We start from the raw sequence: 21,024 nt of genomic DNA, 5'->3' as shown, positions 1-21,024 counted from the left end.
GAGAGAGAGAGCGTGAGCAGGGGAAGGGCAGAGAGAGGGGGACAGAGGACCCAAAGCGGGCTTTGTGTTGCCAGCACAGAGCCCGACGCGGGGCTCGAACCCGCAAACTGCGAGATCATGACCTGAGCTGAAGTCGGACGCTCAACCGACGGAGCCACCCAGGCGCCCCAATCTGTGAGTTTTTGTTAATGAGTTTTTGGGGGGGCTTCATTTTTCTGGGATTGGTTTGTGCTGATCGGAAAAAACTACCCCTAGTCTTTGCCACGGTGGGTTTGGGAAACACAGATGAAAACTGTGAATAATAAACTTTTCTCTTTAAAAAAAGCAGCATGGGGGCACGTGGGTGGCTCCGTCGCTTGAGCGTCCGGCTTCGGCTCAGGTCATGATCTCACGGTTCGTGGGTTCGAGCCCCGCATCGGGCTCTGTGCGGACGGCTCGGAGCCTGGAGCCCGCTTCGGGTTCTGTGTCTCCCTCTCTCTCTGCCCCTCTCCTGCTCATGCTCTCTCTCTCTCTCTCTCTCTCTCTCTGTCAAAAATAAATAAACATTAAAAGAAATTTTTTTTTGAAAGCAGTATGGCAGCGTCTGTCGCCGAGTGCAGCGTGGGCCCCAGCGGGCGTTGGCGGGGGTCCACCTGCCTTCTCGACAGACGTCGGGTGAGTCCGTGTCAAGGGCCTGCCGAGGTGACGTCGAAGGAGCGACCGCGGGGACGCCCAGCGCCCACCCTCTGGGGTCCTGCAGACCCTCGGCGTGGGCCCCCCCAAAACACAGCGTCTCCTCCACACGGTGGGTCCCCGGGTAGCCGTCGGAAGCGTTGTCGGCACAAGATCGCAGAGGAGGAGGTGTTCCTCCTTCCGTGCGTTTGTGCGACGAGTGTTTACTGATAACGTGCGAGGTGCCTGGCAGGTGCCTGGGAGACGGACGTGTTTACTGGAGATGGCAGCCTCCGGGCACCCAGCGGCCCTAAGGTGTGCAGGGAGACATGGGTGCCCCGGACACTGCCGGGCCCTTGTGTGTGTGGCGGGGGCAGGGGGCGGGCTTTGTGTCTTCCCTCGGCTTCCTGGTGCGTCCCACGATGTTCCGTGATGAATGTATGTGGCTCACGAAATTAGATTTGGAAATAAATGCGATTTCGGAAGGCTCCATTTGCATATCAACAAGGGTGTGCGGCAGGAGGCCCCTCGTAAGTCATCGGGTCCTGTCTCCAGGCCTCTCCCTGCGGACCCTGCAATGGGTTCCCAGCACGCATGCCCGGCTCCCCCAGCCGCCGCTCCCCAAGGCCCCAGGACATGGTTCCATCTGTCTGAGTGTCAGCCTGTGCCCCCGACGCTCCTGGGGAGCAGAGCCCTCCCCTGGCTCTCTGGACCCCCACCCGGGCCCCCCGCCCTTCAGCCTGATGGCTGTCATGGGCCGAGGCCAGCAGAGCCGAGGTCCTCCTGGGGGTCGGCTGCAGGTTTACTGGCCTCTGCTCCCATCCCAGCCCTGGAGCGCCGGTCCCCACCTGGTGAGCGGGGACAGCTCGCCTTCCCGGAGGGGCAGGGGGCTCTGGCTGGGACGGGCTCACCTTCCACCGCGTCCCCTAAAGATGCCCCGAGGACAGTCACCGCGCAGTCCCGGTCACCCGGCTCTGGCCAGGCCGCACATCACTGGGGTCCTCACGGAAGGGACTTTGTGCTGCTGGCTGTCTCACCGGCTCCTTCTTCCTGTAGCTGAGCCATTCTGCAGAATTCAGCTCGGACGCCACCTCTCCCAGGAAGCCTCCCTGGCATCTTCCCTGGGGCTGCCCGGCTGGCCCGCCGCTCCCCGGGTTCGGGACTTGCTGCCCCCCCCCCCGGCCCCGTGAGAGATTCTTGGTTCCCCCCACCGGTGGCAGTTCCACGGGGCCCCGCGTGTCTCAGCCTCACTCTGGGCACGTGAGCGACGGGCACAGGGCGTCAGCTCTGCCCGTGGCCTCGGAGGAGTCGGTTTCCCAGGAAGCGCGCCCGCAGGGAAGCGTCTGTGCCTCTCCTTGGCGCTCTGCCTGTCCCGGTGCCAAACATCTGACGTGCCCTTTTGGCCACGGAACAGTCAAAGCCAGGCTCGGGGCGCTGGGTCCTCAAGGGCCGTGAACAAATCCTAAATGGCTCGTGTCCGCGAGCTGTAAAGCACCCCCTTTGCTCCCGCTTGACCCCACACACACGCATGTCAGGGCAGGGGAAGGGGGCGTAGTGACTGGGGGCTCTCCGAGCCTCCCTCCCCTGTCTCCTCGCCTCCAAAACTCAGCCAGATGCTGTTTCCATGGCAACCCTCTCTCCTCCCTCGGCAGCGATGCTGGAAAAGCCAGTTTTCAACTTAATCTGTTTCGGAGGAAGTGGGGGCCACCCGGCCCGCCGCCTTGCTTCCGAGGTCTGGGGAAGCTGCCGCTGCTGCCTTTGCTATCTTGCTTCGTGCGGTAGGCGGCCATCGCCGAGTGGCCCCGGGGGGATGGGCCCGACCCCTCTGACCCTAGGCTTCAGACGTCCGCACGGTTCTGTTCGTGCCTGAGTCCCGCCGCGGAGGCCTCCCGGAAGGACCGGGCCCGGCCAGCTTCGACTGGAGACAGATGACCCTCGGGTGGGTGGGTCTGGCGATCCCCCCCCCGCCTTCAGCTGTGTGACCTCGGGGAAGTCACTCGACCTCTCTGAGCCCTGGCTCCTTCAGCTGTAGAGTAGGGGGAGTAACAAGGATCCGTCCCGGATAGTCGTGGGCAGAGTCAGCTCTCCGGAGTCCCGAGCTGCCGCCACTGGCCCCGACACCTTCCTCGTCACCTTCCTGGGGACACGTTGCCTCCCACCCTGGCAGCCGTCCGAGGCTCAGAGAGGTCGAGGCGCTTGCTCAACGATGCGCAGCTAGTCTCGGCGAGCAGACGTGCCAGCCCGAGCCTGTCTGAATTCGGGGTTCGTGCTGTCTGAGCACACGCCGGGCGGGACTAAGCCGCGTCTTGCTGGCTGCTGTCCGTCCCGGGTCCTCAAGAGGGGTTTTGGTATTTGTCTCCGAGGTGGCGGTTTGCTCTGTGGGCCGTCGGCTTAGGTTAGCGGGGGAGGTGCAAGGAGCCCACGGCGTTGGCAACTTCTCGGCTCTGGAAACATCGGCCTCCCGGCGAAGACGGTGACGCGCGGGCAGACGGCGCCCTCCCAAGGTGTAGCCCCGGCGTGGCCACCGCCACGGTTCGGACGAGGGACAGAAAGTGGCACTTGTCCCCGCAGGAGGCAATATCCCGGGGCAGTGCTCGCGGAGCCTGCCCTGAGCGGCTTGCCCGTCACTACCGTGGGGCCCCCCGCCCCCCGCCCGCGGGACAGCTCTGGCCCGGAGGAAGCAGCGGACGCCGGTCGCGCTGGCTTTGTCCGCTTGCTGTCTGTACGACGGGGGCTCCTGGGCACCCGTACTGGGGCTTCTTGTCGCTCACAAGCTGTCCTTTGCCTCGCCTCCCCGTCTCTCTGAGCCTGAGCCTCCTCATGGGAAGAATGGGCCCGAGGGTGGCTGTGACCTTGAGCACCGTCGTCAGGGTCGTAGCGGATGGTCCCCTGGGCGCTCCCTGTACCCCTCCTTCAAGGACACACGCGCGGAGTACGGAGGCCGCGGCGTTGCCTGTGCTGGGCGGTGGTCTTTTGAAGACGTCCTCCCTGCTGGCTACTTCATGCCCCCGTGAGCGGACGAGGCCCCATTTTTCACACGTGCTCCGTGTGGTGCTCACGAGTGTCCTTCGTCGGGCCGGTAACTGGTGTGTTATGCAAAAGTCGGGTCGGTTCTAATGATTTTGGCTGACCTTGAAATGTGGGTCAGCTGCCCTTGGTGATGTGGTGGGCCCACTGCGTTTCTGGAGACCGGTGTCCAAAGCCAGCTGGTGCATTCATTGGGTTTTACAGGAAAAAAGTAAAGGAGGGAGGGAGGGAGGGAGGGAGGGAGGGAGGGAGGAGAACCGGCCGCTTGGTGGGACCTCCCCCTACTGAGAGGTGTTTTCCGCCAACAGAGACTGGAGGAGGAAACCGTGGCAGTGATGGGGGATCTGTAGAGGGGTCCACAGAGCCCAGGGACGTGAGGCAGCGGGACCCCACACGTCGGTTCCCCTGGGCGGTTGAGGGTTCACTGCCTGGTGCACCTGCAGGAATGAAGGCCCTTCCCCCACCCCCGGCCCCTCACCCCTCACCCCTCACCCCTCACCCCGCTGTCTTGTCTGCGGACTTGTCTCTGTTGGGATGTTGTGCTCAGAGAGCTCAGAGGCTCAGAGAGCCTCTCTGTGACGGTCCCCTCCCTTACGCCCCTGTGGCCATCCCGGGAAACCGCCCGGGGACTCCCTTGCCGGGCCCCTGGCCCTGTCCCCTCCAGGCCCACGGCACATTGCCCAGGGAGCACCAGGCCGGGTGGTCACAGCCACGATGAAACTGGGCAGAGAAGTTCAACCAGCTGTTGAAATGTGTGCGACAGTGAGCTGTCTGGTGATAGAAACAATTTCTTTCCACTTTGAAATGCGGAGCCGTGGCCAGGAGGACGAGTGGGCTTTCGGCACGGCATCTGGACGGAGTTTGGGTGCGACGCGACGTGGCCGTGGAGGCCCCTTCGCCCCAGAAGCGTGAGAGACCGTCTTTAAGCCAATAGCACATTGGAAAACCTTCTTCGAAGTGATCAGCGCTGAGATTGCTTTTGCCGGGTCGAAACTCGTCCTGGTCCTTCTGACCGAGCGGCTTCCTGCACGGACGTCCGCGTGGGGGCCCCCAGAGGAGGGAGCGGGCCTCCGCTTGATCGTTGGGGTGCAGGAGACCGCGTGGTCCCCTGGAGGTGGAATCGAGCAGGACAGGGGACCTGTGTGGCAGAGGGTCAGCGGTTGCTGTCACACCTGCCACCATCCCCCACCTTCTGGGCCTGAGCGGGAGGCCACCCTGGGGCTGCTTAGCCCCCGGCTGTTTGTTTTACTGGGGATCGGACCCTGCCAGCACCCGACTCCGCCTGCGACGGCCGCTCTGCTTGGGCCCGGCTCCTTAGCGCATTCACAGGGGTAGGGACCCCATCCTGCTGACATCTGGGGTCCGGCCGCGGGTTGGGGGTGGGGGGTGTCAAGGCAGATGTGTTTGGGTGCCCAAGGGGGTCGTGTCTGGCTCCCAGAGCCCCGTTTTCCTGCCGTGAGGGGCAGATCCTCTCCTGCCCCGACGCGGCCTCCAGGCTGTGATGCTAATTCCTGGACCATCTGCCTGGAACCTCCCTCTAAAGGTCTGCTTCTGGTGTTTCTCTGGCCTCTGTCTCCCCAGCTGTCATTTCAAGGAAAGTGTGCTCTCTGCAGCAGGCAGGTGGGAGAGATCTGCCGCCTTGAGGGGAGGGGCCAGGAGCCAAGGAGGTGGGAGCTTCTAGAACAGGGAGGGGCAAAGGAGGGGATTCTCCTGCTGCCTCCACGGGAGCCGGGCCGTGCCCACACCTGGCGTCCAGCCCAGCGAGACCCATTTCCGAGCCACAGGTAGTTAAGGTGTGTGGCGATGAGTGCCGTGTCTGTGGCTGCGTGCTGTGGCCGCAGCAAAGCCGGCCAAGGAGGGGGAGGAAAAGCCGGACCACTAGCTGAAGGGCAGGCCAGAGGGGCCCTGGACTTAGCCGCAGGGCGCGGGGCAGTCACGGATGTGTCCGGACAGCCTGTGACCGGGTACAAGCCGAGGTGCAGAAGGTCAAGGACAGCAAGGGGGCAAGAAGGGAGCAAGGGGGCGATAGGGCCCCAGCCCCATCCCGGGAGAGAGGCTGGTGCAGGGAGCAGGGTCCACGGCCGGCTGCAGAGAAGGCCTGGCACTTGTTTATGGGATTTTACGGCTGAGCTGGGAGGTCGAACTCAGGTGGTAAGGGGTCGCCCCTGAAGGTGATGCTGCAGGGCTGTGGCCAGATGGGGTGGGGGGAGCGGTCAGGGGTCTGTTTGTCCCCGTTGGCTGGGGAAGGGTACCGATTAGGTCTGGGGGCGCCGGTGTCCAAGAGGAACACGAGGGGCTGTGGACCGGCGAACCTGAACCTTCGCAAACAGATGCACCACCCCCCAGCCCCCCGAGAGCCTGCCGGAGCCCCACCAGTCTTGGTCGTCCCCTCTGCCCTGGGCCGTCGAAGGAAGACATCACAAGGAGGGAAGAGAGGTACTTTGTTTTGCCTCTTCCGTATACGGGGCCCCGACGGGCATTCCCCGAGGACTGTGATCCTTCGTCCTCAAGATGACTGGGGAGGACGAACCCTTGTCACCGTCCCCACTTTGCAGGCGAGGAAACCAGACCTTAGAGGAAGACGTCATCGGCCAAGACCAGACGTCGGCTGCCCCGTCCACGCCCCCCAGATGCTGCCCCCCGAAGGCAAGAACGCGAGGGAGACAGAGTGTCCGGACAGAGGAAAAAGAGCCGGGAATGTTCTCCGCTAGCATTCGCTGCACCCACGGCACCTGCCAGCACCTATTGGGCACGGGGCTCCGGAGACCCTGTCTCTAGAGGCTCCCCAAAGAGGGGAGATTCCACAGACGGGGGTCTCTTCTCAGGGAGGCCCACATGCCTGTGTGTATTTACATGGACCGGCCCCTTTCGGTCACGCCAGGGTGGATCGTAGGAACCGGGTCCCCACTGCGACCCTCCGCGGGAGTCCCGCCCAGGCAGCTTGGGCACAGAGAGGAATCCATCATGAGCTTCAGCTGGACAGCGGCCCTGCCGTCCGTTCCCACCACCCCTTTCCCTCCCCGGACGCTGGCCGGGCTGCCGGGCTGTCTGTCTTCTCTCTGTGGCTCAGGTTCAAGGTTCCCACTGTAGGGTCTCAGGTCTAGCACTGCGCTCGGCACCACCTAGATAGTCGTTCATTCGCCCGCTAATTTGAGGGCCCACCGTGTGCCACGCACGTCTGTGAATGAACAACTGAAGGAACGAATAAATGCTTGCGATGCAAAGTCTGGCTCTGTTCTCCCCTCCGCCCCCACCTATCTGGATATGTCTGGGCCTCAGTTTCCCTCCTGTGAAATAAGGGGTTTGGTGACCTCTGCGTTCCTCCCTGTGGGGCCATTCTACGACTGCCCAAACATGGCAAAATTCGAGGGGTTCTGGACGGTTTTGGTGTATGCTTTAGGTGGGCTGCTCAACCGCTCTGTGCCTCAGTTTCCCCCTCTGTAAAACTGAGTCCTTCACGCTCTGTCCTCACGACCTGGGCTCTGAGAAGACCAAGCCAGGCGCCGCTCCCTGGCACCTGGCGTCGCTAAAAACCCCACGGCTGGTACTTACGGCCGTTGTGACGAGCGACCTGGGGCTCAGACGATTCCCCACCAGATGGCTCCTGTCACGGCCAGATGGACCTTCGGATGGCCTTCTCCTTCTCTGCAGCCCCGCTGGCCCCACGCTCCCCGAGAGCAACCCACTCCCCTGTCATCTCTTTAAATATTTACGCGGGTGTGATGCAAGGCCGGGCGCTGATGGCCGGGCGCTGACGGCCCGGTCTGGCACACAGGCCCCGGTGGCAGCCTTTCAAGCTTCATCTTGATATTTTGTTGGAAGAAAATTGACCCAGAGAGAAAGCAGAAGCTTTTAAGGCGTTACGATGCCGAGAGCTTAAACAGACCCGGCAGGAACTTCACTTAAGAGGAAAAGGGGCCAGCTCTGCGAGCCTTCCCCTGGGCCTGTACCCCCTGGGCCTCTGCAGTGGGGTGGGGGGAGACGGGGACAGTTCAGAGCTTAAGGCTGGTGGACGCGATGCTGCGTCCTGGGTCTGCTTCCTCTCGTGGCCCCGGGGACCCGAGCCTCACTTGTCCCATGGGTACGGAGCGGGGTGGGGGGTGCTTACAGGGGTCCCCTTGTAACATCACCGAGATCCAGGGACATGCCTCATGTGAAGTCACGCGGCCCTCGCGTGAAGACGGCCCTCCAGAATGGGGACGCCCTCCTGCCCGTGACTGGCGCTCCACAGCAGGCACCAGCAAGTGGTGGGAGCGCCCGCCACGCTCTCCGAGCCCGCTGGGACCAGAGCCAGAGACCGAGGCCCTTCCCAACCAGCAGCCGAGTTCCGCCCCAGCAAGGACACGGCTGCTGATTGAGGATTCTGTGAGTAGGCTTCAGGTCAGGGCTGACCTTTGCTTAGCAAATGCTTTTCCAAGACATCGCAAAGCCATTACGCCAACGAGTTTTCCAGGGTGATAGCAAAAATAGCTTACGGAGCAAACATCTCTAGAAGCACTTACGAATGTCCAATCGAACCGCAGATTACTTGAGTGCTAACTTCGATAAATTCTTGTCTGTTCATTAAGAAAGTTCTGGAGCTACACGGAGCCCTCTGCAACCCACGCAGGGGACAGGGGACACATCACCAGGCTGGGCCACAAAGCCAGGTGTACTGGTCGTGTGGCAGAGCAGTGTTTCCATTAGGTGTCCTCCCTTCTAGAAGAGTCTGGGCATCACAGAGTCCCTGCTGGTCCCTTCATCCTGAGCCGGCGCCCCCGGAGACGATGCCGAGGAGACGTCGGGCCAGGCCCACGGCGGCCCTGAGAGGGGACCCCTGCTCCGGCTCCGCACTCGCGATGCCCCTGCTTCTGCCTGTTATTAATGAGATAGTCGGTTTGGCCTGGAAGCAGATTGTACAGCTAACTAATGTGTCTGTAGCTGAGAATTATTTATTGCCTGTGATGGCTCTGCCCGGGTTTTCAATACATAATTCATATTTCGGAGAATTCTTTTTTTCCTGAGCTCAGAGCTGGGAGGAACACGAAGCCTCGAGTCAAGGCCACGTGTGAGTGTCCCCAGCGCGGGGAGAACGAGGCCTTGGCTGGGGATGCGGGCCGTCTACTGCCAGACGGGATGGGGTGCTGGCCGGGGAGCCCAGAGGACCCGGGGGAGCCTTCTGGAGCTTCATGCCCCAGCCTCGGTCTCTTAGAAGAGAGACTCGGGTCCCCAGGAGTAAGCTTCCTCCTCCTCCTCCTCCAATTCGGAGGCTGCTCTCGAGCGGCCCTCCGTGAGCAGACAAGCCAGGCCTGGACGGCAGGGTGGTTCTCAACAGAGGGCAGGGGAGCCGGGGGTGAGATTCGGGGATCGCCGCCAGCGCTCGGAGAGGAACTCAGGACGGGTCGTGACCTCTGATTATTGGAGATGGCCCCCGCTCTGGACTAGCTCTGACCGGGGCCAGCTTTCTGCTGGAAGGCCGGGCCTTACGGACCCCGGCGTGTCTCCTAATCCCTTGATTCTAAAGCGATCACTGTGGCCAAAATGCCCCAGAGAGCAAACGTAATAAGAAAGGAGGCTTTGAACAAAATTGCTACCAAGAGATCAAGCGAACTCAGTTTGGGAGGTTTTCTAGTGGCGGGCGGCGGGCGGCTTACCTCCGATGATGAAAGCGGCCGGGGCCCCAGCCAGCACCTCGGGTCTGGGCCGTAAATCCCGGCTTCTGTCGTTTGCATTCATTCTTGTAAAACCTCAGCCTCAGAAGGACAGCGGGAACCACAATAGCTCGGCGAGGATGTGAGCGATGATATTAGGGATGAAAAGGATACAGTCCCGGTCTGTGAGGGACCGGGGTGGGCAGGGAACAGAATGCCTGGAATACAAAAGCGTCAGCAGAGCTCGGGGCCAGACGCAGACGTGTGATGGGAGAGACCACATCCAACTGCCCCGAGACATCTTAATCCGAGCTCATTTCTCTCCTGCGGACTAGAGGTAGGTGGTGGTGGGGCCGCAGGAAATGGGAATAGCTCTTGAAGGAGGGCGTGTGTGTGCCCGTGCCGTGCGGGCATTTGTGTGCGTGTGTGCGCAGGTCTGTGCCTGTGTGCGAGCACGTGTGTGTCCTATCTGTGCGAGCACGTGTGCACTGTATGTGTGCCTGTGCGCACAGGGGTGGGTGTGGTGCATTTGCACTCGTGGCCGTGCGTGCATGCCCGTGTGTGTAGGAGCGCGCGCGCATGGCTTGCATGTGGTCGGTGGTGAGATATCGAAGACGTCCGTGCATCGCAGGGATCCGTCCTGGGGCCCGGTCCCGCGGGAGCACCAAGAGGGTGTCACAACCCACCAGGCTGTCAGCCGGGTTGGCCAGTGGCCTCCGGTGATAGGCGGACTCTGGCTTCCTCGGGAAATGCAGCCAGGAGGGTACTTCCCAGGGGAGATGTGCCTGGTGTCCCAGGCCAGGGGCCGCCCCCTTGTGGGCGTCCCAGCCTTGGGGAGTCACTCCGGGGCATCCAGCCCTCCCCCAGGCCGGAGCAGGCTTCCCGCCTCCGCACTGTTGACATTTGGGTTGGGAAATTCTCCGTCGTGGGGCCAGCTGTGCATCGCGGGATGTTTCGAGCATCCCAGGCTCCATGAGCTACAACATTGGTGGCACCTCTCCCAGTGTTACGGCCACAAATGCTGCCGGCCGTTGCCAAGTGCCCTCCGGTCTGGACGTTCACCTGTTCAGCTTCAGGCCCCGGGCTCTCATGGGGTCGGTCGTTAATCGGACAGGGAAATACAGACCACGGAGCGGCTCAGCTCTGTGCCCGGCTCGGCATTGAGGCTTTGGGTACTCTGACAACCAGCAAGGCCAGGCCCTGCCTTTGGGGCTCAGGACAGGGCAGGACAAGTTTGCCCCTCCCCTTCGTTGTCTGGACGCCAATACTGTCCCCTCCTACTCCCAGAGGCCGGTGTTTGTGTCCGTCGTCCCTGTCCTTGGGGCCAGGTCAGCCAGCCCTGAGGCTGGGATCTGCGGGGTGCCTTTGCTTACTCTAAACCCCTCTCAGGGCCTCTGTAGCTTTGGACTTGGGTCCTCTGCCCCCGTGGGGGGGCTGCCCCTTTTGGGGCCAGTGATCGTGGGACCACACGGACAGCTGTCCCCAGAATCCGTCCGGTCTGGCCATCTGCTCTTAGGGAAACTGGACACCCAGCCGTTTCCCGGGGTCTCAGCCAGAGCTACCCAGGGCTCGAGTGTCGCTGTGGTTGTGCGGTCGGGGCGCCCAGGGTCTGCCTCCGCTGGGCCGACGGGAGCCTGGCTCCCCTTGGCCGCCCCAGAGAAATCTCCCTGACCCCACCGAGCTCTGTGGGGTGGGTACTGAGCCCCGGCGCTCATCAGGCAGCCCCCTGAGTCTGCTTTAGGGGAAGGTCAGGCCACACCGCCCAGCAAGGCGTTCACCAGGAGAGACGCCGGCCCCGAGTCCTAACAATTTGCTTTAGCACTAATTCTCCCCAGAGTGTGGGCGAGCTGAGCAAAGTTAATTCAATAATAAAAAGCAAGCATTGCTTCATCCGTAGAAGACTCGGTCTCTCCAGGCTGCTGAGTCCGGATTGGATGGAGGCTCCAGTGAAGTATTTATTTCCGGGCCGTGGTGTCTGGGTCCCTAACGTGGGGAGGAGAGGACAGCAAGGCCTTAGCTTGGACGGTTCTTACCCAGTCCTCCACCGATGCTGGGCCCTCTGAGCCTGTGCTAATCAGGTCCCAAAGATCTGACACATCTCTGGGGGGGGGGGGGGGGGAAACACCTCACGGTGTCGCTCAGGGACCAGCTCCTAACTCAGGGCTCGGACTCCCTCGTCTGGCCACCCAGCTCTGAGTCCGGCTAAGAAAATTCCGAAGGGGTAATGGGAGGAATCCGGGCCGTGATCGGGCCACACGCAGAAGAACCATCTTGGAACTGGCCTGCTATCACCCAAAGTCAAATCCATTTTTCCTGAATTAGGCTGAGCTGTGATTATGCCGCGTCTCCTTGGACCGCTGTCATCCCCGGGGCTCGGGCGGGCGCCTCGCCAACTGTGTCTAATTAACCATCACAATGGTCCCCGCGGATGGGGTGGGCTGAGCCTGGGGGGTGGGGGGTAGGGGGTGGGGGGTAGGGGGTGGGGGCGGGAGGAAGGAGCCCGTGGAAACAGAGCCCTCCACCTGCGGGGGATGTGAATAATTCACATGCCGCCTCCGCAGGTAAGTGCGGCCTCTGGGGCTGTCAACTGTTCGGGAACATCTGAAGGCCCCAGGCTGGGACCCCTCCAGTGGGTTCCGCTGCTTCCTGTCTGCCCGTCTCTGAACAGCTGGCCTCTCTGTTATAAATGCCACCTCGCCGAGTTGGGGAGGCCACAACAGACAACACAAGGGACCGAGCTTGGAGAGCTGTAACGTGCGGGCAAAATGTCAGCTCCTCTGTTTGCTGAAGTCTGAGCCCAGCAGGAGGTGGTGGGGGGCAGCGGAAGAGGCCAGAGACCGTGTCACCCTCCACTGTGAGGCTGGGGACGCGTGTGAGGCTTGTGGGACCCTGGTCGCTGTGTCTGCAGAGTGGGTGGGTCCTGAGGCTCCCCAGGCCAGGCGGGCGGGAGGGCCACCGGCCGTCAGCGGGAAAGGGGGCCACTCAGAGCCATCGCTGACTCTGTCTTCCAAGGTCACGGTCACCTTCCCACAGGAAGTCCTCACTCAGACCACACCCCTCCCTGGCCGGGTAGAGTCCGGGTTTATGAGAGGCCAGGGTCACCCTTCAGACAGTTCCGATCTTGGTAAGCTGGAGCCATCGGGATTGCACAAGAGGGACTCCCTGTATGGTCATCCGTGCAACAAGTGTTTATTAACTTCCGACTGTATACAAGATGCCGTGCCTGGGATAGGGTAGGAATAGAGCTGGCTCAGAGAAGGAGGCTGTGCTCTGAGTGCTATGAAGTGGACAGGAGGCCAAGCACCGGGGCCCCAGGTGAAGTGCAGGGCAAGCTCAGAGAAGGAGAGAGAATTCCAGCCAGGAGAGGCTTCCCGGAGGAGGCGGCCCGGATGGGGGGTGGGATTGGGAGGTGCACCAATGGGGAAAGAAGGGAGACCTGAGGCTCTCCACGCGTCCTGGGGACGTGTGGGGTGTAGACGGTTGCAGCTCCCGAGCACAGCTGGACCTCTGCTCTGGCCGGGCAGCCCTAGGGTCCCGGCTCTGAGCAAGGGGACGCTCTCCCCGGCCTTGTGCTTCATGTTGGGGTCTCGGCAGGAAACGCCTCCTCTCCAGGCAGGTCCCTCCTGGGGACCCTGGGATCAGGAGGCACGTACGTACGTGTGCATGGCGTGCATTTGTGCACGTGTGTGTGCAGGCACCTACCTCGTCATCCCGAGTGCCTCACCGGCAGCCCCCTGGATTCAGGGGTGGGAGGCGGCCCCAGGGAGGAGCCCATCTGGTGCTGGACGAGCGTCCGCGAGCTGAACCGGGTGCTTTTCCTGCCGGCGCGAGCAGCTGCACCCCAGCCCCACCGCCCGCCGGCGACCTCCCGGAGGGTGAGGCTTGTCCGCCTGGACATGCCACATCCCGTCCTAGCTGATGGGTGTGACTTAGTGGCTTAATTATTCAGCAGGTCTGTGCGCGTTTGGACGCCCTGGAGGCACCTGCTTTCGGGCACTTTGAGGGCTTTTCCTGTTTCCCCTTGCGATGGCCAGCAAGGTGGCCTGCGGCCCAGGAAAGGAATGTCCGCCCCCCGGGGTGCAGGACGCACAGCAGGCCTGTCGGGGAAGGGAATGAGTTTCGGGGGGCGGGGGGGTCTGTGACAAAGGACCCCAGAGATGTTTTGGTGGCACAAAACGACAGAGATGTGCCCCCTCCCAGTGCTGGAGGGTGAAGTCCCCGGTGGAGATCTGGGCAGGGTCTGTCTGTCCTCTCCCGGCTCCTGGTGGCCCGGGGTCCCCTGGCCTGCGGCCTCCTCACTCCAGCCGTCAAGGGCAGCCTCTCCCAATCCGTCTGCTCTGTCTTTCCTCAGGATCTCTGCGTGTCAAGCCCCCTCCTCCCCGCTTAGAAGGGACCATGTGGCCGCCCACCCTCGGTGCCCCGGCGGCCCGACGAGGCGGGACAGTCGGGCTGTGGAAGGTTTGGGGGGGGGGGTGAACACTCGCACACAGGGTTTTGCCTACACCCTCATTTCCATTTGTCTGCCATAAACGCGCAATCGCGCGGGACCGTATTGTGGACGCACGCTCCGATTCTAGAGAAACCGCCGGCCTGTTGTCCGGAGCGGCCACGACGTTTCCCACGCCCTCCGGCAAGGTCTGCGTGACCCGGTGTCTCCTCAGCCTCCCCAGCGTTCGTTGCTGCCACGGCTTTTATTTTAGCCACTTGGATAAGCCCGAGCCCTCCTTCTCAGCTCCGTTCCTCCGGGCCTCGGTTTCCTGGACTGTAACTTGGAGAGATTCCTCACCCCGACTAGCTCAGAGCTTTCCCTGGAAGCCATCCAGGCCACGAGGAGGCGGACGCTTTGCAAAAAAACCTGCCTCCCCCAGGGTTCTGTCCCCAGTTCCGCGCAGGCAGCGAGTTTAGCCTGGCCGTGGGAGAAGGGCTCTCAGAGGAGGTGTGACTGGAACAGGGACAGGACCGTCACGGAGAAGACAGCTCAGGACCGGGGCAGGAGTGTGCTGGGTGTGCAGAGCCTCCGGGGGGGGGGGGGGTGGCCGCCTGGCCCTGGAGGGACAGAGAGAAGCTCAGGGTGGCCAGTCCCGGAGGGAAGGAGGTGGCGGCACCGGGGCGGGAGAGGCGGTGGGGAAGAAGGGGACAGATCTGGGCTATATGTTGGAGCGGGCGGGGCTCCCGAGGCTGGGACGGGGTGCAGCGAGTGGGGGGACGGAGAGCCCCCGGCCGCGTGGATGGTGGAGCCATCTACCCGAGGAGCGGAAGCCCGGAAGATGCAAGCCGTGGGGTGGGGGTTAGGAGTCCCGTGTCAGCTTCCATGAGCCGGTGCTCCCCACGCCGACTCCCCTCCTCCCCAGGTGAAATCCCAGAGCTACTTTTGCCAGACTCCCCCGCGGCTCAGGTGTGGCCGTGTGACCTGACGTGGCCCTTCAGCGGCACGCATAAAAGCCAGTGCAGCGGAGAGCCCAGGAGGCTCTGGGAGGCAGGTGCCGGTGACGGTGTCTTCAGAGTGTGGGGGCAGCGTTGTGGGGCTCCCGACACCGGGTCCCAGCCTGATGAGCGGGGAGCAGTGGGAGGCTGGGGCAGTGCTGTCTCTGCTGGACCGGCCAGCGCGTGGGTGGACGTGGCTCCGGCCGTGTGTTCCTGGTGGCGGCATCCCCCCCCCCGGATCGTCCCACCTTCTCGGATCCATCCGTCGTGCCACCACCGGCCCCCAAGGGCTGTCCCACCGCTAAGAACAGAGCCCCACATCGCTTCCCGCATAACTGTGTCCAAGAGTCCCTGGCCACCTGGCTGCGGTCCGGGTGCTGCTCGAGACTCTTGCTTCCTTCGGGGAGACCGGCTGCTCATCTCCACCGGCGGCTCTACCTGTGAGGCTGGGCAGGCCCGTCCCACGGCGGGTCGGGGCTCACGGCCAGGTGTTGCCAGATGTCCCTGGGCTGGGTGTCAGCAAGGTGGGTGGCCGTTTACGGCCAGGGCGTAGCAGAGACCGGGGCGGGGACAGTCCCCGTGAAGTCCCTGAGTGAATCCAGTTCGGCTCCATCAGCAAAGCGGGGGGGGCCGTCGCCCTCCTCCCAGCAATTAGGAATTAGGGAGCCCTCGGTAAACCTGCGACCAGGCAGAGGAAGCTGGGGGGAGGTTTCTGGGGGCATCTGCGGACCCGCGTTGTCCTTGCCCAGGGAAGACAGGCCTGCCGCAGAGCCCCTCCAGCACCCCCCACCCCCAGGCCGCTGCCCTGCTTCCTGGGCCTGGACCATAGGCCGGCTCCTACCCTGGGGTGTGGGGGGTCCTCCTTAACTCCCGGGGGCCCCGTCTGAAGAGCCGTGACGCTGCGGACAGCTTCTCCTTTGACCCATGGGGCCCCGGGCTCCAAATGGGAGTTTATGAAGCGTGTGCGGGGCGCTCAGTAAGGGCTCTCTGAGCACATGGTCCTGCGTCCCCCTCCACCAGGCAAGCTGTGTTTCAGGGCGTCTGTCAGGCTGCCGGTAGGAGGTGGGGGAAGATCCGAGCCGGCCCCCGCTGTCTGCTTGCTGCCGTGCCGCGTTGCCTGGTCGAGGAAGAGCTAGAACATTCTAGAACATTCAGCTAGCCTTTGGCTTCTCAGCTGAAAGCTTCCCCTTCCTGCCGACTTGGGACTGGATGTGGCCGGGGCAGGGGGAGGTGTGTGTGGGGGGGGTGCGTGGCCCTGCCTGGAAATGGGGTTGCCTCTCTCCGGCCCACCCTGCTTCCTGGAGTCGAGCTTGGAGGGTGGCTGCAGGACCCCCAAAGGCTGCAGGGTGGACTGTCTTGGAGCTCCCGGGGCCCCAAGGCTTTGTCGCACCTCCTTCTGCAGAATCGCACGGGCTTCGGGGCATGTAACCAGAAGGGCCGACTGGGGCCCGGACTGCCCGGAAGCCCGGTCTGCCCCAGCCCGTTCCCCCCAAATCCCTATGCTAACACCGAATCCCTAACAGATGGAGTCATGAGGTGGGACCTTTGGGATGTGATCCGGGCCATGAGGTTGGGGCCCCCACAAACGAGATCAGTGCCCTTAAAAGAATTGGCCAGAGAGCTTGCTCCCTCCTTAGCCACCACGTGAGGTCACGAGGAGTCGGCCACCTGCAGCCCAGAGCCTGACGGTTCCGGCACCTTCGTCTCAGACCTCCGGCGTCCAGGACTCCGGAAATAATTGTCTGTCGTCGATAAGCCCTTGGTGACCCACCTCGCAAGGCTGCACACGAAACTCTCTCTCGCATCCCCTGTCCCGATGGGACCTCGCAGCAAACACGTGGGGCTTCCGCAGGGCAGCGGGGGGCCGAAGCAGCTTGCCTGGGGCACTTACAGCGCCCGTAAATCTCTCTCCTCTCCCTGCAGCCTGGACCGTGCCCCACATGTGTCCTGAGTCTCCCTGGCGCCTCTGACCGGCGGCCCCTTCCAGACGGCTGGAGACTTCTCCCCCAGGGACACCTGCGGGTGTGAACAGTCCATTTCAGGTGGGTCTGAGGCGGGGGTGCCGGGCGTCAGCAGGGAGGGTGGGGGATGGGCTTTCTTGAGGTTCAGCAAGCAACGAAGGCCAGGACCTCATAATCGCCCACCTTGCCTCTGGGACCCACAGTCCCCACGGGTCTCAGGGCAGTTCAGCCCATGGTGCTGGGTGCCTGGACGCAGCCACTGGCAGACGCCGAGGCCACTGGTCATGCTTTGCTTCTGCGGCGTGGGGCGGAGAGAGCCGGGAGGCGTGTCGCTTCAGAAACTGCCCGGGGCAGTGCCCGGGAGCGGGGCCAGGTGAAGCAAGGGGACTGTGTCCAGCAGCACAGAGCTTCGCCTCCAGGGGCAGGGCTGTGTGGCTGACCTCACCGCTGCAGACATTCTCACGAGCGCCTGCCCTGCTGTCCCGGGCTGCCGCTCGGGGCCGCCTGATCATTCCTACCTGCAGGCAGTCGCTCTGCCTTTGTCCCCTGGCGCTGGCCCCTCTGCTCTCCCCGAAGTCCCCGTTCATGGGCCGGGGCTCGGCCGTGTCCCCTTCTCCGTCCGCAGGTCTCGACGGCTGGGAGCCTCTGGGGACCAGGAGTCCCTGGCTGCTCCTGGCGAGTTGCTCTGCCTCCTGCCTCGGTCGTCCCGGCCTGCGCCGGCTGGGAGCCTCTGCAAAGCTAAGTTACCCGCCTTTTGTTGCGACGCGGGCCCCGGAGGACTGAAATCGAACGCGTGGCTTCTGTGGAGGGAGAGGGAGAGAGGCGGCTAATGAGCGGCTGTGCACATCCCAAGTCCTGGGGGTTAATTCCCAAAGAGCCGGATCAGAAACATGCCTAAAAGCCCAGTTTGATAAATTTCCAGGACGCCAACCCCGAGTGGAGCTAGGAGAGCTTGAAAGGAGGCGAGGTGATTGATGTGTTCCTCTTTGTTTTCACTGCAGCTGTGGCTGGGACGCGGCTGGGCCGCGGCTGGGATGTGGCTGGGACGTCGCTAGGGGCATGGCTGGGGCGTGGTTGGACGTGGCTGGGGGCGTGGCTGGGGCGTGGCTGGGGGGGGTGGCTGGGGCGTGGGTGAGACGTGGCTAGGGATGTAGCTGGGGATGTGGCTGGAACATCGCTGGGCCGTGGCTGGCACGTGGCTGGGGGCATGGCTGGGCGTGGCTGGAACATCGCTGGGAAGGTCTGGGATGTGGCTGGGGCGTGGCTGGGGCGTGGTTGGGCGTGGCTGGGGCGTGGCTGGGGCGTGGCTGGGACGGCCTTTGCAGCGCTGTCTCTCCTCTGTTCTTCATCCTCACTCCGTCCGCCTTCATCTCCACCTGACCCCCCGGGACGCTGACCCCTGAATTCCAGGATGGGCGCACTCAGCAAGGTCATCCTTCTTGTCAGTCTCCATCCCGAATTCACGTCCCAGGAGCCCGGGGAGCTGACCCCAGTGCGGCCTGGCTGCACCGCCAGGAGGTGTGGGGACAGGTTGCCCACTGTGGAAACAGGGCTGCAGCGCTGGGCAGCGGTCACGGCCGGCACCCCGCGGGCCCTGGGCCCAGGCACGCCCCGGGAGCGGCGGGAGGTGCTGGTGCCGTTGGAGCCCCTGGGGTTCAGTCTCCGAGCTCCCCCAGAGAAACCGGGGCCAGGACAGAAAGCCTTTAGGAATCCTGGAGTGCTCTCCGCCTCCTGAACCCCTTGTCTGCGTCCCGCTTTCTGGTGTCTGCATCCCTACAGACCCGCGCTCTCCCTCCAGGATGCCTTGAAACCCAAACAAACAAGACAACTTCTCCCTGGTCCCGAGCCCTGGCGTTCCTGTCCTTGTTAATATTCTTCCCCTTGTGCTAAGTCTGTTTCACGAAACAACACAAATAGGCCCGCCAGCCCCAGCAGCCTCCTGGGAGGGCACGGGAGGAAGAGCCAGCGGGCAAGCCGGCTGATGGAGCCTCCTGAGAAGCCGGGGCGGCGGGAAGGGGGGTGGGGTGGGGGGGTGGGCAGCAGCCGGTGGTATTGGCCGGACAGGTCACAGCAGGGCTCCGGGCAGGAACTGTGGGCCCCCCCCGCCCTCTGCTACCAGGGCCCCCTTCCCTTCCTCTCTCTCTCCTCTTGCCCCTGCAGACAAGGCCACTCCCAGGCCCGCCCCTCTCCTTTCTTGTAGCCTCTCGGGTCCAGGCGCCAGGCCGGTACTCCCGGGCCAACGGTGGGTGCCGCCCGGCCCTCTAGGGATGGAGGGGATTAAGTCAGGCAGTCCAGGGGTTCTATTCCCGGCCTCAAGGGAGGAGAGAGAGGGGGAGGCTTGCAGCCAGGCCAGCCCGCCCCCACCTGGTCTCTCTAGAGGTGCCCCCCAAGATCTAAGCAACCCAGGTCCACACCTGCGAAAGATGCCATCCACGCACCGCTGGGCCGAGCCACCGGGGGCCACCCTGTGCCCACCCACATGGAGGGGACCCAGCCCCAGCCTTTCCCTGTGCCCCTCACCCCCAGCCTCCCACCACCTGCGGCTCTCCTCCCCATCACCAACCGCCCCTGCTGCGCCCTCGCCTCCAGATGGTCCCCTGGGTCCGTCGTCCCCAAAGCACAGCTTTTGAAACATACATCCCAGCCCCGTCTGCTGTTGTCACCGCTGCAATGATCTCACCCAAGGCGTGTTTACTTATCTGCTTATTTATTTATCCGGGAAGACACAACGGCGGCGGGGGCTTCTTGGCCCCTCGCGGCTGCCCACGGAACGTGAGGACAGATGCTCTGTCCCTCCTCCACAGACCCAGCAAAGCCCTGCCTGGCTGTGGACGTGGGCAAGCCCCGCCCCCTGTCGGTCCTCCGTTTCCCCTGCTGTAAGTTGAGGGGGTGGGGCTAACTGAACTCATCAGACCTCCTCCCCCGATCCTGATTCTGACAGTTTGGTCAGCAGCTGGGTCTGTGCCCATCCCTTCAGGTGTTCAGGGTGTGAGCCCTGTGCCAGCTGATAGTGCCCCCCAAATTCATGTCCATCTGGAGTCTAGAGAGTGACCTTATCCATCCCAGATCGGGGCAGGCCCTGCATCCGAAGACTGGTGTCCTTACAAGAAGGTAGGGGACGCAGACACAGAGCGACAGGCCAGTGATGACAGAGGCAGAGAAGGAAGGCAGGCGGCCACAGGCCCAGGAAGAGACAGGAAGACTCCTCCCCGGGAACCTCCGGAGGGGACACCGTGATCTCCAGAATGGGGGAGCCACCCCCCATCACGGGTGCTAAGGGAAACCCAGAAAGACTACCACTGGGAGAGCCACCGTGTCCCCCACCTGTGCGCAGAGGGGCCCCACTGCAGACGGCTAGTGAGCAGGAGGTGCCCACCCCCCGCTGGGTGTCGGGACAGGCTCCCTCGAGGAGGCCACTTTGTCACAGCTGCTCAGTCCCACGCCATGAGTACGTTTTGTCATCCCCTGAAGGGGAAGGTCACTTGTTCTGGCCCTGGCGCCTGTGTAGGGCCTTCGAGGAGACAGGGAGACACTCCTCGGCTAATTCACGCCTCTCGGCAAGTGGCTTTGAGCCCTCCTGCCTGGGCTCGCCTCGGGCTGCGTCCAAGCACCTTCCTTCTCTGTCTGCGGGTCCGCTGAGCAGTGACTCCGTGCCAGACAGGGGTGAGGACAGGAGAAATGGGAGGGCCACGGCTCCAGTGGAAACGGCAGCCAGCCAGGGTGAGATGAATAAGGGACAGCAGACCCCCAGGACTCACAGATCATTTATTCACTCCTTCATCAAACACTTGGTGGGGGCCCTTGATGGGTTTGTGCTGAATCCTGGGACACGGCCCCTGCCCTGGGCTAAGGGACATCTATCCAGACCCGTGAAAGGCCGAACGTGGTGGGGGGAGGGGTGTCTGTCTCCACCTTTGTGTCCGGGACAGACCCTGTGGGCTGAGGGGGGAGGGATGGGTGGTGGAGGGCAGGAGGTGTGCAGAGACCCAGAGGCACGTGCGCTGAGCCATGCGGTGATGTGTGTGCAGCAGCAGGAGGGAGGGGACGCCAGGCCGTGAGCCCCACGCGGCAGGTGTCCCTGGAGGTGGAGCTCAGGGGCCCGTTCGGTCCTGAGCAGATGAGGGGCCGCAGACAAGAGAGGCTCCCCTAGCAGTGTGTTTGATTGCCCCGTGGGGACAGAGTGGGGGCAAGACTGAGGTATGGTAACGAGGCAGGCATCATTGGTGTCCTCCAGGCAGAAAGGGGACAAGGGATGAGACAGCGGAGTGACCACTGAGCACCAGAGCTTGGGGATGGCAGCGTGGGGTGGAGCGGCTTGGCGGGTGGCGAGC

The 21,024-nt window shown here is 63.3% G+C and overlaps 1 long non-coding RNA gene across 1 annotated transcript; it reads left to right on the top strand.

Annotated features, from left to right (window-relative positions):
- The first annotated feature begins 9,240 nt into the window (after positions 1 to 9,240).
- On the top strand, positions 9,241 to 17,651 carry LOC121021228 (uncharacterized). Its single transcript, XR_005786460.1, has 3 exons — positions 9,241 to 9,645; positions 16,656 to 16,774; positions 17,319 to 17,651. It is a non-coding gene; the product is annotated as an uncharacterized LOC121021228 (long non-coding RNA).
- The last annotated feature ends 3,373 nt before the right edge of the window (positions 17,652 to 21,024 follow it).

This window comes from Herpailurus yagouaroundi, unplaced genomic scaffold (genome assembly GCF_014898765.1).
Source record: "Herpailurus yagouaroundi ecotype Mexico unplaced genomic scaffold, PumYag 267, whole genome shotgun sequence".
In the NCBI taxonomy this organism is placed as follows: Eukaryota; Metazoa; Chordata; class Mammalia; order Carnivora; family Felidae; genus Herpailurus; species Herpailurus yagouaroundi.
The sequence above is the reverse complement of the archived record's forward strand: the minus strand, read 5'-3'. Positions and strand labels throughout refer to the sequence as shown.